Genomic DNA, 18,374 nt, shown 5'->3' with positions numbered 1-18,374 from the left:
GTTTCTCCAGACACTCCCGCGTTTTTCCATGGCACGCCTGCGTTTTTTAGCACACTCCCGGAAAACGCTCAGTTACCACCCAGAAACGCCCCTTTCCTGTCAATCACTCACCGATCAGCAGTGCGACTGAAAAGCGCCGCAGGATCCACAGCAAAACTGCTAAGTTTTTAGTTAAATAACTAAGCGCATGCATCCTGCGTGCCTTGCGCATGCGCAATTAGCAACAAATCGCAGCATAGCAAAAATCGGCAACGAGCGAACAACTCGGAATGACCCCCAATATGTGCTACAGCCCAGTTAACATAATATACTTTTCCACATTAAATTCATTGGTGCTGAAAGAGAACAGAGAAAGCTGTGTTTCTCAGTCAGATGGCACTGGAATTTGTAATGCACAAACTTACTGCAAAATAATTACACATCATCCTCTGATGGTTCTACTTCTTACTCTGTTTCAAGGGCATAGCTACCGTGGGTGCAGGAATTGTGCTTGCTATGGGGCCTTAACAACCTCCGATGCCCGCATTCCCCCTGCACCCAGTCATGCTGGAGAGTAAAGCCAGCACAGGCTGTCCTCTTCCATCTATCAAATCAAATTGCAGAGACACCTGTTTGTCCACCTTCCCCCTAAACACGCTATGGGAGGTCCCCAATCCCTGTCTTGCAGGGATAGAAGGGGTGGTCTGAGAGGGGACGCTGCACAGGAACACCCCTTAGTAAAAGGAGTGAGGACTCGGGATAGGAGAGACAACGCTAATGCTGCTCTCCATATTGAGGTGCGAGGTACTGCAGTATTACTGAGAGAGCAGAATGCATGAGATCTGCCTGTTCGGCAGCATCATTTACTAATCACTGGTATAAGTGAGCAGAGGAGTGAATGACGGATAAATGGATGGTCTTGGGAACTAAATGAATAATGACCTGGCAGTGCAGCTGTAGTGCAGCCCATGGGTGCATGGCACAGTCAGGGCCGGCAACAGAAATTTTGGGGCCCGGTACACTGATAGCTCTGGGGCACCCTCAACCCCCTACTTTTAAAGCCGAGGGTGGTTAATATATATATATATATTATATATATATATTATATATATATATATATATATATATATATATATATGTCACCTACACCCCGGCACTCCTGCTGCCTCATGCGGCTGTCTTACTCTGGTGCTCCTGTAGAAATCCGGAAGAACGAGGCGGCACTCAGAGGCTTGGAAACGTGAAAAGAGTGTTTCCAAGCCTCTGAGTGCCGCCTCGTTTTTCCGGATATATATATGTAAAATCCATATGAACCGGCACTCAAACATATCCTCCAACAGATGTTACTTGCCCTAGTGACCTCTTCATTAGGGCATGTGCCCCAGGTATACACTCTGCAGATGAGAGGCGGCACTACTGTACAATGTATTCTGTTATCCTGATGACTGACGGGAGCTTGACCCTGAAACTTTGAATAAACATGTCACTTCATGTCACTGATTTGAACGTCTCCAATTGCCGCCATTTATCTGCAGAGTGTATATATATATATATATATATATGTATGTGTGTGTGTGTGTATGTATATATATATATATATATATATTATATACATACATACACACACACTATATACTGTATTATACCTATATACAATCCTGTGTGACAGGCACCGGGGGGAGAGGGGGGAATGAGGCTTTTATAAGGGATATTATTAGGGAAGAACAGGGCATAAGGTGACGCCGGCGGCTTCCCCAGACAGCGGGCAGCGGCTTCCTCAGACAGCGGGCAGCGGCTTCCCCAGACAGCGGGCAGCGGCTTCCCCGCACCTCCGGCACCAGGTTCCCCGCACCTCCGGCAGCAGGTTCCCTGCACCTCCGGCAGCGGCTTCTCTATACCGAGGGCAGTGGCATACCTGTGAAGCTACAAAGTCCGGGGACCAGAAGAATGACGTCCGTGGCGGCGGCTCCAGTCCAGAGTCCAGCGTCACGACGGCAATGCAAGGGACTGGACCAAGTGACTGGGTAATGGGGGGGTTGCGCGCTTGTAATTATAAATAGTTTTTGTTCTTAATTTGCAGGTGGCAGGAGTGCATGATTTTAAAAACATAATTAGGTACTACTGCTCCGTTTTTTGTGGTCATGATCCTTGGGGCCCCCCTGAGCTTCGGGGCCCGTCACAGGTGTCCCCTTTGTCCCCCCCTGTCGCCGGGCCTGGGCACAGTGCCCGACTCTTACCTTTGCTCTGGTGGCCCCTCCTTCCCTCTATGCAGTGGCAGTCGGGACTTGCTTCCTCCTCCCTGGACCCCAGTGGCCACACTAAGGGGCCCATTTATCATACAATATTTACAGCTATGTCCCCGAAAACACACGTTTTTGGGAGCTAGCTAAAAATATTATTCATCCTCCCCAATGTATGCAGGAGGGATCGCAGCAAGTATCTCTGATACCTGGTGCAATCCCTCCATTTCCACCCACAGCCACATCCTCCATAGGTTCTATGGGGATGCATTACCTGATGTATCAATATCGGGATTGCAAAGCATTTACGATATTGACTTCTGCTGCTACTGCAATCTTCAGATTGCTGTAGTCCATTGTTACCCATGGGCTACTCTTCGGGGGATGTAGTTCCTGCTGGGTCCCCAGGAACCCTCCACGGGAAATGGGCGCTGTGCATGGTAGTCACGATTACAATGCCCTTTCAGTGCTTCTATCACTGCCTGTGCCTGGTGATAAATGTACCCAATGTGATCACATTCTGCAATTGTTAGAGACCTCCAGGATTATGTGTGTGAGACCCCTAGAGCTGGCGAGAGGGTCTTCTACCAATGACAGCCACTCCTGTTCCTTTAGAGCTGTATACGCTCACCGGTACTAGAGGTGCTGTCTGGACTTAAACTTCTTGCAGTAGGGGCTGACACCATAGGCTGGGCACCACAAGGTAATAGTCTGGGGGTATAATCAGGATGACTCGGCAAGGCTGGGGTTAAGAGCAGACAGACATTGGCTAGGTAATGCAGACTAATCTGGTGTAACTGAAGACAGCAGGACTTGATGATTGATAACTGGATTCAAGGCAAAGCAGGAGTTAATTGCAAGCAGACTTAAAAGGATATGCTGACTGAAGATTGCTGAACTACAGTAGGAGTGTGAAGGTTTCACAAAAGGACAATAGTAACTGAAGCAATGAGGTATTAGTTGTAGGTGAACATATCCAGATAATGGTTAACTGCTAGAAACAATCAGGGGCTGGGTGTGTACTGGGATTGGAAGCTGACAGCATGAGCCTAGATGCAGAGAGACTTGCTAGATGAACTGTAACTATGCCACAGTCTGCAATAACACCCAGAGGCTAAGCTGTAACTTGAGTACAGGTTCAGGTGTACTGGTAATGCTGCAGACTTGTGACTACAGGCATGGCTGGAGTGACTGTTCTTTGCTGTTGGTAACCACAGACATATAGGCTGGATATACACAGAACACAAGCTGGCAGGGTATTCACAGAGACTTGACAGGAGGCAGAACATAGATCAGGACCAGACATCAGAGTAACTGGAGGACTGGAGGACATTGACCAGGAATGGACACAGGATAGCAGGTAAATGGCAGAATCGCACCAGCCAATCAGCTGCTAAGTGTCATTTTTTCAAACCTAATGATTGGCTGGTGCGTTATCACCTTGCACTTATCACTGCTTTATCACTTCTCCAGGCTTAATACATCTGCCCCACTGTGTTAGAAATAGCTCAGTCTGTATGGGCTTCTATGGGGTTGGGAGGTCGGTCCAACAAATATTAAACAATACTTAAGATGTGACCCTACGATCCCAACCGCTGCAGGATTGTTATAAGCCGTTTATCGACTAACGCTACTGGAATGGTTTTTCATACACACCTGCTGTATACAATTAGTAGCCCGTTCACCCCATGTCGGGTCATTAGGAAAAGGATTGTATAGGTGTGTCTAGAGATGAGCGCCTGAAATTTTTCGGGTTTTGTGTTTTGGTTTTGGGTTCGGTTCCGCGGCCGTGTTTTGGGTTCGAACGCGTTTTGGCAAAACCTCACCGAATTATTTTTGTCGGATTCGGGTGTGTTTTGGATTCGGGTGTTTTTTTCAAAAAACCCTAAAAAACAGCTTAAATCATAGAATTTGGGGGTAATTTTGATCCCAAAGTATTATTAACCTCAAAAAACATAATTTACACTCATTTTCAGCCTATTCTGAACACATCACACCTCACAATATTATTTTTAGTCCTAAAATTTGCACCGAGGTCGCTGTGTGAGTAAGATTAGCGACCCTAGTGGCCGACACAAACACCGGGCCCATCTAGGAGTGGCACTGCAGTGTCACGCAGGATGTCCCTTCCAAAAAACCCTCCCCAATCAGCACATGATGCAAAGAAAAAGAAAAGAAAAAAGAGGTGCAAGATGGAATTATCCTTGGGCCCTCCCACCCACCCTTATGTTGTATAAACAAAACAGGACATGCACACTTTAACCAACCCATCATTTCAGTGACAGGGTCTGCCACACGACTGTGACTGATATGACGGGTTGGTTTGGACCCCCCCCAAAAAAGAAGCAATTAATCTCTCCTTGCACAAACTGGCTCTACAGAGGCAAGATGTCCACCTCATCTTCACCCTCCGATATATCACCGTGTACATCCCCCTCCTCACAGATTATCAATTCGTCCCCACTGGAATCCACCATCTCAGCTCCCTGTGTACTTTGCGGAGGCAATTGCTGCTGGTCAATGTCTCCGCGGAGGAATTGATTATAATTCATTTTAATGAACATCATCTTCTCCACATTTTCTGGATGTAACCTCGTACGCCGATTGCTGACAAGGTGAGCGGCGGCACTAAACACTCTTTCGGAGTACACACTTGTGGGAGGGCAACTTAGGTAGAATAAAGCCAGTTTGTGCAAGGGCCTCCAAATTGCCTCTTTTTCCTGCCAGTATAAGTACGGACTGTGTGACGTGCCTACTTGGATGCGGTCACTCATATAATCCTCCACCATTCTATCAATGTTGAGAGAATCATATGCAGTGACAGTAGACGACATGTCCGTAATCGTTGTCAGGTCCTTCAGTCCGGACCAGATGTCAGCATCAGCAGTCGCTCCAGACTGCCCTGCATCACCGCCAGCGGGTGGGCTCGGAATTCTGAGCCTTTTCCTCGCACCCCCAGTTGCGGGAGAATGTGAAGGAGGAGATGTTGACAGGTCGCGTTCCGCTTGACTTGACAATTTTGTCACCAGCAGGTCTTTCAACCCCAGCAGACCTGTGTCTGCCGGAAAGAGAGATCCAAGGTAGGCTTTAAATCTAGGATCGAGCACGGTGGCCAAAATGTAGTGCTCTGATTTCAACAGATTGACCACCCGTGAATCCTTGTTAAGCGAATTAAGGGCTGCATCCACAAGTCCCACATGCCTAGCGGAATCGCTCCGTGTTAGCTCCTTCTTCAATGCCTCCAGCTTCTTCTGCAAAAGCCTGATGAGGGGAATGACCTGACTCAGGCTGGCAGTGTCTGAACTGACTTCACGTGTGGCAAGTTCAAAGGGCATCAGAACCTTGCACAACGTTGAAATCATTCTCCACTGCACTTGAGACAGGTGCATTCCATCTCCTATATCGTGCTCAATTGTATAGGCTTGAATGGCCTTTTGCTGCTCCTCCAACCTCTGAAGCATATAGAGGGTTGAATTCCACCTCGTTACCACTTCTTGCTTCAGATGATGGCAGGGCAGGTTCAGTAGTTTTTGGTGGTGCTCCAGTCTTCTGTACGTGGTGCCTGTACGCCGAAAGTGTCCCGCAATTTTTCTGGCCACCGACAGCATCTCTTGCACGCCCCTGTCGTTTTTTAAAAAATTCTGCACCACCAAATTCAAGGTATGTGCAAAACATGGGACGTGCTGGAATTTGCCCATATTTAATGCACACACAATATTGCTGGCGTTGTCCGATGCCACAAATCCACAGGAGAGTCCAATTGGGGTAAGCCATTCCGCGATGATCTTCTCAGTTGCCGTAAGAGGTTTTCAGCTGTGTGCGTATTCTGGAAAGCGGTGATACAAAGCGTAGCCTGCCTAGGAAAGAGTTGGCGTTTGCGAGATGCTGCTACTGGTGCCGCCGCTGCTGTTCTTGCGGCGGGAGTCCATACATCTACCCAGTGGGCTGTCACAGTCATATAGTCCTGACCCTGCCCTGCTCCACTTGTCCACATGTCCGTGGTTAAGTGGACATTGGGTACAACTGCATTTTTTAGGACACTGGTGAGTCTTTTTCTGACGTCCGTGTACATTCTCGGTATCGCCTGCCTAGAGAAGTGGAACCTAGATGGTATTTGGTAACGGGGGCACACTGCCTCAATAAATTGTCTAGTTCCCTGTGAACTAACGGCGGATACCGGACGCACGTCTAACACCAACATAGTTGTCAAGGACTCAGTTATCCGCTTTGCAGTAGGATGACTGCTGTGATATTTCATCTTCCTCGCAAAGGACTGTTGAACAGTCAATTGCTTACTGGAAGTAGTACAAGTGGGCTTACGACTTCCCCTCTGGGATGACCATCGACTCCCAGCGGCAACAACAGCAGCGCCAGCAGCAGTAGGCGTTACACGCAAGGATGCATCGGAGGAATCCCAGGCAGGAAAGGACTCGTCAGACTTGCCAGTGACATGGCCTGCAGGACTATTGGCATTCCTGGGGAAGGAGGAAATTGACACTGAGGGAGTTGGTGGGGTGGTTTGCGTGAGCTTGGTTACAAGAGGAAGGGATTTACTGGTCAGTGGACTGCTTCCGCTGTCACCCAAAGTTTTTGAACTTGTCACTGACTTATTATGAATGCGCTGCAGGTGACGTATAAGGGAGGATGTTCCGAGGTGGTTAACGTCCTTACCCCTACTTATTACAGCTTGACAAAGGGAACACACGGCTTGACACATGTTGTCCACATTTCTGGTGAAATACCTCCACACCGAAGAGCTGATTTTTTTGGTATTTTCACCTGGCATGTCAACGGCCATATTCCTCCCACGGACAACAGGTGTCTCCCCGGGTGCCTGACTTAAACAAACCACCTCACCATCAGAATCCTCCTGGTCAATTTCCTCCCCAGCGCCAGCAACACCCATATCCTCCTCATCCTGGTGTACTTCAACACTGACATCTTCAATCTGACTATCAGGAACTGGACTGCGGGTGCTCCTTCCAGCACTTGCAGGGGGCATGCAAATAGTGGAAGGCGCATGCTCTTCACGTCCAGTGTTGGGAAGGTCAGGCATCGCAAACGACACAATTGGACTCTCCTTGTGGATTTGGGATTTCAAAGAACGCACAGTTCTTTGCGGTGCTTTTGCCAGCTTGAGTCTTTTCAGTTTTCTAGCGAGAGGCTGAGTGCTTCCATCCTCATGTGAAGCTGAACCACTAGCCATGAACATAGGCCAGGGCCTCAGCCGTTCCTTGCCACTCCGTGTGGTAAATGGCATATTGGCAAGTTTACGCTTCTCCTCCGACAATTTTATTTTAGGTTTTGGAGTCCTTTTTTTTCTGATATTTGGTGTTTTGGATTTGACATGCTCTGTACTATGACATTGGGCATCGGCCTTGGCAGACGACGTTGCTGGCATTTCATCGTCTCGGCCATGACTAGTGGCAGCAGCTTCAGCACGAGGTGGAAGTGGATCTTGATCTTTCCCTAATTTTGGAACCTCAACTTTTTTGTTCTCCATATTTTATAGGCAGAACTAAAAGGCACCTCAGGTAAACAATGGAGATGGATGGATTGGATACTAGTATACAATTATGGACGGACTGCCACGGTTAGGTGGTATAAAAAAACCACGGTTAGGTGGTATATATTATAATAATAATACAATTATGGATGGACGGACTGCCTGCCGACTGCCGACACAGAGGTAGCCACAGCCGTGAACTACCGCACTGTACACTGGTTGATAAAGAGATAGTAGTATACTCGTAACAACTAGTATGACACTATGACGACGGTATAAAGAATGAAAAAAAAACCACGGTTAGGTGGTATATATTATAATAATAATACAATTATGGATGGACGGACTGCCTGCCGACTGCCGACACAGAGGTAGCCACAGCCGTGAACTACCGCACTGTACACTGGTTGATAAAGAGATAGTAGTATACTCGTAACAACTAGTATGACACTATGACGACGGTATAAAGAATGCAAAAAAAACCACAGTTAGGTGGTATATATTATAATAATAATACAATTATGGATGGACGGACTGCCTGCCGACTGCCGACACAGAGGTAGCCACAGCCGTGAACTACCGCACTGTACACTGGTTGATAAAGAGATAGTAGTATACTCGTAACAACTAGTATGACACTATGACGACGGTATAAAGAATGAAAAAAAAAACCACGGTTAGGTGGTATATATTATAATAATAATACAATTATGGATGGACGGACTGCCTGCCGACTGCCGACACAGAGGTAGCCACAGCCGTGAACTACCGCACTGTACACTGGTTGATAAAGATATAGTAGTATACTCGTAACAACTAGTATGACACTATGACGACGGTATAAAGAATGAAAAAAAAACCACGGTTAGGTGGTATATATTATAATAATAATACAATTATGGATGGACGGACTGCCTGCCGACTGCCGACACAGAGGTAGCCACAGCCGTGAACTACCGCACTGTACACTGGTTGATAAAGAGATAGTAGTATACTCGTAACAACTAGTATGACACTATGACGACGGTATAAAGAATGAAAAAAAAACCACGGTTAGGTGGTATATATTATAATAATAATACAATTATGGATGGACGGACTGCCTGCCGACTGCCGACACAGAGGTAGCCACAGCCGTGAACTACCGCACTGTACACTGGTTGATAAAGAGATAGTAGTATACTCGTAACAACTAGAGATGAGCGGGTTCGGTTTCTTTGAATCCGAACCCGCACGAACTTCACTTTTTTTTCCACGGGTCCGAGCGACTCGGATCTTCCCGCCTTGCTCGGTTAACCCGAGCGCGCCCGAACGTCATCATGACGCTGTCGGATTCTCGCGAGGCTCGGATTCTATCGCGAGACTCGGATTCTATATAAGGAGCCGCGCGTCGCCGCCATTTTCACTCGTGCATTGAGATTGATAGGGAGAGGACGTGTCTGGCGTCCTCTCCATTAGAATAGAGATAGATAGATTAGATAGAGAGAGATTGTGCAGAGTCGCAGACAGAGTTAGTTTACCACAGTCAGTGACCAGTGCAGTTGCTAGTTAACTTTTATTTAATATAATATATCCGTTCACTTCTCTCTGCTATATCCATTCTCTGCCTGAAAAAAAAAACGATACACAGCACAGTCAGTCACACAGTGTGACTCAGTCTGTGTGCACTCAGCTCAGCCCAGTGTGCTGCACAGTCATCAATGTATAAATTAAAAGCTTATAATTAATTGTGGGGGAGACTGGGGAGCACTGCAGGTTGTTAGCAGGAGCCAGGAGTACAATTATATTAATTAACAGTGCACACTTTTGCTGCAGGAGTGGTGACCAGTGCCTGACCACCAGTATAGTATTGTTGTATACTACTAATATCTCTTTAAATATCAACCAGTCTATATTAGCAGCAGACACAGTACAGTGCGGTAGTTCACGGCTGTGGCTACCTCTGTGTCGGCACACGGCAGGCAGTCCGTCCGACCAGAATTGTATTATTTATTATTATATACCTACCACCTAACCGTGGTTTTTTTTTCATTCTTTATACCGTCATAGTGTCATCCTAATTGTTACGAGTATACTACTATCTCTTTATCAACCAGTGTACAGTGCGGTAGTTCACGGCTGTGGCTACCTCTGTGTCGGCACACGGCAGGCAGTCCGTCCGACCAGAATTGTATTATTTATTATTATATACCTACCACCTAACCGTGGTTTTTTTTTCATTCTTTATACCGTCATAGTGTCATCCTAATTGTTACGAGTATACTACTATCTCTTTATCAACCAGTGTACAGTGCGGTAGTTCACGGCTGTGGCTACCTCTGTGTCGGCACACGGCAGGCAGTCCGTCCGACCAGAATTGTATTATTTATTATTATATACCTACCACCTAACCGTGTTTTTTTTTTCATTCTTTATACCGTCATAGTGTCATCCTAATTGTTACGAGTATACTACTATCTCTTTATCAACCAGTGTACAGTGCGGTAGTTCACGGCTGTGGCTACCTCTGTGTCGGCACACGGCAGGCAGTCCGTCCGACCAGAATTGTATTATTTATTATTATATACCTACCACCTAACCGTGGTTTTTTTTTCATTCTTTATACCGTCATAGTGTCATCCTAATTGTTACGAGTATACTACTATCTCTTTATCAACCAGTGTACAGTGCGGTAGTTCACGGCTGTGGCTACCTCTGTGTCGGCACACGGCAGGCAGTCCGTCCGACCAGAATTGTATTATTTATTATTATATACCTACCACCTAACCGTGGTTTTTTTTTCATTCTTTATACCGTCATAGTGTCATCCTAATTGTTACGAGTATACTACTATCTCTTTATCAACCAGTGTACAGTGCGGTAGTTCACGGCTGTGGCTACCTCTGTGTCGGCACACGGCAGGCAGTCCGTCCGACCAGAATTGTATTATTTATTATTATATACCTACCACCTAACCGTGGTTTTTTTTTCATTCTTTATACCGTCATAGTGTCATCCTAATTGTTACGAGTATACTACTATCTCTTTATCAACCAGTGTACAGTGCGGTAGTTCACGGCTGTGGCTACCTCTGTGTCGGCAGTCGGCAGGCAGTCCGTCCATCCATAATTGTATTATAATATATACCACCTAACCGTGGTTTTTTTTTCGTTCTTTATACCGTCGTCATACTAGTTGTTACGAGTATACTACTATCTCTTTATCAACCAGTGTACAGTGCGGTAGTTCACGGCTGTGGCTACCTCTGTGTCGGAACTCGGCAGGCAGTCCGTCCATCCATAATTGTATTATAATATATACCACCTAACCGTGGTTTTTTTTTCGTTCTTTATACCATCGTCATACTAGTTGTTACGAGTATACTACTATCTCTTTATCAACCAGTGTACAGTGCGGTAGTTCACGGCTGTGGCTACCTCTGTGTCGGCACTCGGCAGGCAGTCCGTCCAACCATAATTGTATTATATACCACCTAACCGTGGTTTTTTTTTCATTCTTTATACCGTCGTCATACTAGTTGTTACGAGTATACTACTATCTCTTTATCAACCAGTGTACAGTGCGGTAGTTCACGGCTGTGGCTACCTCTGTGTCGGCACTCGGCAGCCCGTCCATAATTGTATATACCAGTGACCTAACCGTGGTTTTTTTTTCTTTCTTTATACATACATACTAGTTACGAGTATACTATCTCTTTATCAACCAGTCTATATATTAGCAGCAGACACAGTACAGTGCGGTAGTTCACGGCTGTGGCTACCTCTGTGTCGGCACTCGGCAGCCCGTCCATAATTGTATATACCACCTAACCGTGGTTTTTTTTTTCTTTCTTTATACATACATACTGCAGTGCCACTCCTAGATGGGCCCGGTGTTTGTGTCGGCCACTAGGGTCGCTAATCTTACTCACACAGTCAGCTACCTCATTGCGCCTCTTTTTTTCTTTGCGTCATGTGCTGTTTGGGGAGGGTTTTTTGGAAGGGCCATCCTGCGTGACACTGCAGTGCCACTCCTAGATGGGCCCGGTGTTTGTGTCGGCCACTAGGGTCGCTAATCTTACTCACACAGCTACCTCATTGCGCCTCTTTTTTTCTTTGCGTCATGTGCTGTTTGGGGAGGGTTTTTTGGAAGGGACATCCTGCGTGACACTGCAGTGCCACTCCTAGATGGGCCCGGTGTTTGTGTCGGCCACTAGGGTCGCTTATCTTACTCACACAGCGACCTCGGTGCAAATTTTAGGACTAAAAATAATATTGTGAGGTGTGAGGTATTCAGAATAGACTGAAAATGAGTGTAAATTATGGTTTTTGAGGTTAATAATACTTTGGGATCAAAATGACCCCCAAATTCTATGATTTAAGCTGTTTTTTAGTGTTTTTTGAAAAAAACACCCGAATCCAAAACACACCCGAATCCGACAAAAAAAATTCGGTGAGGTTTTGCCAAAACGCGTTCGAACCCAAAACACGGCCGCGGAACCGAACCCAAAACCAAAACACAAAACCCGAAAAATTTCAGGCGCTCATCTCTAGTAACAACTAGTATGACACTATGACGACGGTATAAAGAATGAAAAAAAAACCACGGTTAGGTGGTATATATTATAATAATAATACAATTATGGATGGACGGACTGCCTGCCGACTGCCGACACAGAGGTAGCCACAGCCGTGAACTACCGCACTGTACACTGGTTGATAAAGAGATAGTAGTATACTCGTAACAACTAGTATGACACTATGACGACGGTATAAAGAATGCAAAAAAAACCACAGTTAGGTGGTATATATTATAATAATAATACAATTATGGATGGACGGACTGCCTGCCGACTGCCGACACAGAGGTAGCCACAGCCGTGAACTACCGCACTGTACACTGGTTGATAAAGAGATAGTAGTATACTCGTAACAACTAGTATGACACTATGACGGTATAAAGAATGAAAAAAAAACCACGGTTAGGTGGTATATATTATAATAATAATACAATTATGGATGGACGGACTGCCTGCCGACTGCCGACACAGAGGTAGCCACAGCCGTGAACTACCGCACTGTACACTGGTTGATAAAGAGATAGTAGTATACTCGTAACAATTAGGATGACACTATGACGGTATAAAGAATGAAAAAAAAACCACGGTTAGGTGGTAGGTATATAATAATAAATAATACAATTCTGGTCGGACGGACTGCCTGCCATGTGCCGACACAGAGGTAGCCACAGCCGTGAACTACCGCACTGTACACTGGTTGATAAAGAGATAGTAGTATACTCGTAACAATTAGGATGACACTATGACGGTATAAAGAATGAAAAAAAAACCACGGTTAGGTGGTAGGTATATAATAATAAATAATACAATTCTGGTCGGACGGACTGCCTGCCGTGTGCCGACACAGAGGTAGCCACAGCCGTGAACTACCGCACTGTACACTGGTTGATAAAGAGATAGTAGTATACTCGTAACAATTAGGATGACACTATGACGGTATAAAGAATGAAAAAAAAACCACGGTTAGGTGGTAGGTATATAATAATAAATAATACAATTCTGGTCGGACGGACTGCCTGCCGTGTGCCGACACAGAGGTAGCCACAGCCGTGAACTACCGCACTGTACACTGGTTGATAAAGAGATAGTAGTATACTCGTAACAATTAGGATGACACTATGACGGTATAAAGAATGAAAAAAAAACCACGGTTAGGTGGTAGGTATATAATAATAAATAATACAATTCTGGTCGGACGGACTGCCTGCCGTGTGCCGACACAGAGGTAGCCACAGCCGTGAACTACCGCACTGTACACTGGTTGATAAAGAGATAGTAGTATACTCGTAACAATTAGGATGACACTATGACGGTATAAAGAATGAAAAAAAAACCACGGTTAGGTGGTAGGTATATAATAATAAATAATACAATTCTGGTCGGACGGACTGCCTGCCGTGTGCCGACACAGAGGTAGCCACAGCCGTGAACTACCGCACTGTACTGTGTCTGCTGCTAATATAGACTGGTTGATATTTAAAGAGATATTAGTAGTATACAACAATACTATACTGGTGGTCAGGCACTGGTCACCACTCCTGCAGCAAAAGTGTGCACTGTTAATTAATATAATTGTACTCCTGGCTCCTGCTAACAACCTGCAGTGCTCCCCAGTCTCCCCCACAATTAATTATAAGCTTTTAATTTATACATTGATGACTGTGCAGCACACTGGGCTGAGCTGAGTGCACACAGACTGAGTCACACTGTGTGACTGACTGTGCTGTGTATCGTTTTTTTTTTCAGGCAGAGAACGGATATAGCAGAGAGAAGTGAACGGATATATTATATTAAATAAAAGTTAACTAGCAACTGCACTGGTCACTGACTGTGGTAAACTAACTCTGTCTGCGACTCTGCACAATCTCTCTCTATCTAATCTATCTATCTCTATTCTAATGGAGAGGACGCCAGACACGTCCTCTCCCTATCAATCTCAATGCACGAGTGAAAATGGCGGCGACGCGCGGCTCCTTATATAGAATCCGAGTCTCGCGATAGAATCCGAGCCTCGCGAGAATCCGACAGCGTCATGATGACGTTCGGGCGCGCTCGGGTTAACCGAGCAAGGCGGGAAGATCCGAGTCGCTCGGACCCGTGGAAAAAAAAGTGAAGTTCGTGCGGGTTCGGATTCAAAGAAACCGAACCCGCTCATCTCTAGTGTGTACCCAGCTTTAGTTGTCACTAATTACAACAATGTTTGATATGTGGTTTGGGAGGTGTTCCAAACAAAATAATAGCTAGATACAAGTATGAATATTACTCTATGCTTAACTTTTTCATAGTAGCAAATTATTCACATTGAATGCAAGTATTGGAGATTTTTGAAGTGTACCTGAAGTGGGAGCCCACAAAAGTGGGCAAGATCATACCATACCTAGCCACTACTCTGAAACACTTGTGTCGCGTTTAGATGCAGTTTGCAGTAGAAGTACATGAATGTGTGTGTATAAACTAAAGATGTGCGGCGGGCACTTTTAGTGTTTTGTGTTTTGGTTTTGGATCTGGATCCCCACTTGTGTTTTGGATCTGGATTGGTTTTGCTAAAAAAAAAACCACCCTTTCGAGTTTTGGTTTTGGATCTGGATGATTTTTGAAAAAAACATAAAAACAGCTAAAATCACAGAATTTGGGGGTAATTTTGATCCTGCGGTATTATTAACCTTAATAACATTTATTTACACTTATTTCCAGTCTATTATTTATTTATTAACAGTTTCTTATATAGCGCAGCATATTCCATTGCATTCTGAACACCTCACACCTCACAATATTGTTTTTATGCCAAAAGGTTGCAACAAGGTCGCTGGAGGACTAAGCTAAGTGACACAAGTGTGCGGCACAAACATCTGGCCCATCTAGGAGTGGCACTGCAGTGGCAGACAGTATGGCAGTTTTAAAAACTAGGCCCCAAAGAGCACATCATGCAAAGAAGAAAAAGAGGTGCAATGAGGTAGCTGGATGACTAAACTAAGCGACCCAAGTGGGCTGCACAAACACCTGGCCCATCTAGGAGTGGCACTGCAGTGGCAGACAGGATGGCACTTTTAAAGACTAGGCCCCAAAGAGCACATAATGCAAAGAAGAAAAAGAGGTGCAAGATGGAATTGTCCTTGGGCCCTCCCACCCACCCTTATGTTGTATAAACAGGACATGCACACTTTAAGAAACCAATCATTTCAGCGACATGACTGTGGCTGAAATTATTGGCTTGTTTGGGCTCTATGCCATAGATAAGATTTATGCCATAATTCACATATAGAGGGGATATCCAATTACCCACGGTACACTGGCAGGAGATGGACCTTATCTGGGTTTTTCTGTTGCTGCACCGAGTGCCGGCTCATGACAGCTCCCGCTGCAGTGCTGCATCTCTGGCTCCCCGCGGTTACATCACCGCTCCCTCGCTATATGACCACCGCTGGGTACGGGGCAAGAGGGGGGATGCCGGTCACGGCGCTGCCCATGCTTCCCCACCCTCACTGCAGTCCCAGCTTGCTGCTACTTCAGGTCACTGCATCTTATCAGGGATTTGGTTTCACCTGCCTCTGCCATACAAAACAAAATCCCCAGAAACAGCCCCGAACCTGTGTGTTTTAGTGAGGAAAGCTGTTTTTTTATGGCCAATCCTAACTGAATTAGCCTGTAAAAAAACATCAGTGAATAACCGAAAGTGTGAAAAACAAACGTTTATCGCACCCAATGTTTTATCTCCTGTAATAGGACACCACCCATAATCTTCTTAAAAATGTAAAACAGTTATATTACAAGGCAGAGCGGAGGAGAGTGACACCATGGAGAAGGTTGTTTGAAAGATCTACTGGAATACCCGCTCAGTTTTTGGACTCAGATAGCTCAGCTGCTTCTTTGGTGAATGAAGCAACCTAGTTGGTCCCAGCAGCTTTACTCACGACATCTGCAAACATGGGGAACAAATAGCTAATCCAATGCAGTACAAAATCATAAGACTTTAACAGAATTAGAATAGGAAGGAGCTTCAGTTGAAGATTGATAGAAGTCTTAACTAGAATGATGGGCATTAAATATGAGTCAAGATCATGAAATAGCAACTGGAATAGCTGGTTGTGTTGGTGGGGTAAGTATTAATTATTTAGCATTAGGTCGTTGTGTGCAGGAGCAGATGGGATTTAATGGTTTGGGAATTGAGGAAGCTAAATAAGTGAGCTGAGTCAGATTATATTCACGAAACTGCCCTTTTGCCTGCCCTGTTGTTGTGCCTGTCTGTTTGTGAGTTGGCACTAAGCATGGCAAACAGGGCCAATGGGTAAATGTGATGAGAATGTGTATGGTGTACTGAGGAGTTATGCAAGCAGATGATTTGATTCAACACTAGTCAGATGATTAAAACGGCATCAAGAAAAAAAAAACCCATAACAATATAATGGGGTATGACCCTCTATGTTGTCCTTTTGGTGGTGCACCCAGAAGTCAATGAGTATGAATACAAATATGGCAAGAAAGAAGTAGACTCTTGTGTGGGCGCACTCTTTGGAAGAAATGTAGTTCACTCTGACAATTTGAAAACATAAATTTCATTATATATATTCTAATATATATTAGTGTTTCTAAATACAATAAAATGGTACGAAATACTCTGTTTGTCTCTATAATTGTTTTGTTCAATGGTAAGATACCACATTAATAGACAGATAGCCAGAGTAAATTTCCAAGTGATTCTACCCAATTTGATGATTGCCAATTATTAATGATTCACAAGATGGTACCTAAATATAAAAAAAATACTGGTTAATTGAATCTGTAATATGTAAAAATATGAAAGTACAATTTGTCCAATGCATAGTTCAATAAATATGGCGTTATTTAAATGGGTTATTTCCCTGAACAGGATCAGAATACCACGTGCCACAATTTAATCACAGTATGAAGGAAGAAAAGTGGTGAATCTGCTTTCAGTGTTAGGTTCAGAGTATCCTAGTTATTAAAACCTACAAAACTCGGTATTCCCAGGAGGTCTTCCATCCAAGTACTAACCAAGCCCATCACTGTTTAGCTTCCAAGATCAGACGGTGTCAGGAGTATACAATGTGGTGTGTTAGTAGGTTAGTGATTTAGCCTCCTCTGGGATCACTGATGAGAGTTCACCTAATAGGAGGGTTGAAGGAAAGTGAAGTGGGATACCCAAGGAGAAAACTGCTGAAAGGGAATAAAGTTCAGGGGCCAAATGTAATAGAGTGAGAGTTTCAGAAAGTGAGAGATTTCGTAAGGTTTTTCAGGTTTTTTTTAAGTGGCAATCATTTACACTGCAAAACCAGGTTGATCTTGCTGTGTAAATGATTGCCACATTTAAAAAAAACTGAAAGCCTTACCAAATCTCTCACTTTTTGAAACTCTCACTCTATTACATTTGGCCCCTGGACTCTAGACCAGAGATTTCCAGATGAAATATGGGGCCTAATTCTGAGTTGATTGCAGCAGAAAATGTGTTAGCAGTTGGGCAAAAAGAGGTGCAATGAGGTAGCTGGATGACTAAACTAAGCGACCCAAGTGGGCTGCACAAACACCTGGCCCATCTAGGAGTGGCACTGCAGTGGCAGACAGGATGGCACTTTTAAAGACTAGGCCCCAAAGAGCACATAATGCAAAGAAGAAAAAGAGGTGCAAGATGGAATTGTCCTTGGGCCCTCCCACCCACCCTTATGTTGTATAAACAGGACATGCACACTTTAAGAAACCAATCATTTCAGCGACATGACTGTGGCTGAAATTATTGGCTTGTTTGGGCTCTATGCCATAGATAAGATTTATGCCATAATTCACATATAGAGGGGATATTCAATTACCCACGGTACACTGGCAGGAGATGGACCTTATCTGGGTTTTTCTGTTGCTGCACCGAGTGCCGGCTCCTGACAGCTCCCGCTGCAGTGCTGCATCTCTGGCTCCCCGCGGTTACATCACCGCTCCCTCGCTATATGACCACCGCTGGGTACGGGGCAAGAGGGGGGATGCCGGTCACGGCGCTGCCCATGCTTCCCCACCCTCACTGCAGTCCCAGCTTGCTGCTACTTCAGGTCACTGCATCTTATCAGGGATTTGGTTTCACCTGCCT

The 18,374-nt window shown here is 45.1% G+C and overlaps 1 long non-coding RNA gene and 1 pseudogene across 1 annotated transcript in view; one reads left to right on the top strand and one right to left on the bottom strand.

Annotated features, from left to right (window-relative positions):
- The first annotated feature begins 3,061 nt into the window (after positions 1-3,061).
- The window catches only part of LOC134935289 (uncharacterized), a 121,839-nt gene continuing 106,526 nt past the window's right edge, over positions 3,062-18,374 (top strand). Inside the window, exon 1 of the long non-coding RNA XR_010180032.1 lies at positions 3,062-3,172. This is a non-coding gene — a long non-coding RNA (uncharacterized LOC134935289). The remainder of the gene's footprint in view (positions 3,173-18,374) is intronic.
- On the bottom strand, positions 17,248-17,366 carry LOC134936861 (5S ribosomal RNA; annotated as a pseudogene).

This window comes from Pseudophryne corroboree, chromosome 6 (genome assembly GCF_028390025.1).
Source record: "Pseudophryne corroboree isolate aPseCor3 chromosome 6, aPseCor3.hap2, whole genome shotgun sequence".
Lineage (NCBI taxonomy): Eukaryota > Metazoa > Chordata > Amphibia > Anura > Myobatrachidae > Pseudophryne > Pseudophryne corroboree.
The sequence above is the reverse complement of the archived record's forward strand: the minus strand, read 5'-3'. Positions and strand labels throughout refer to the sequence as shown.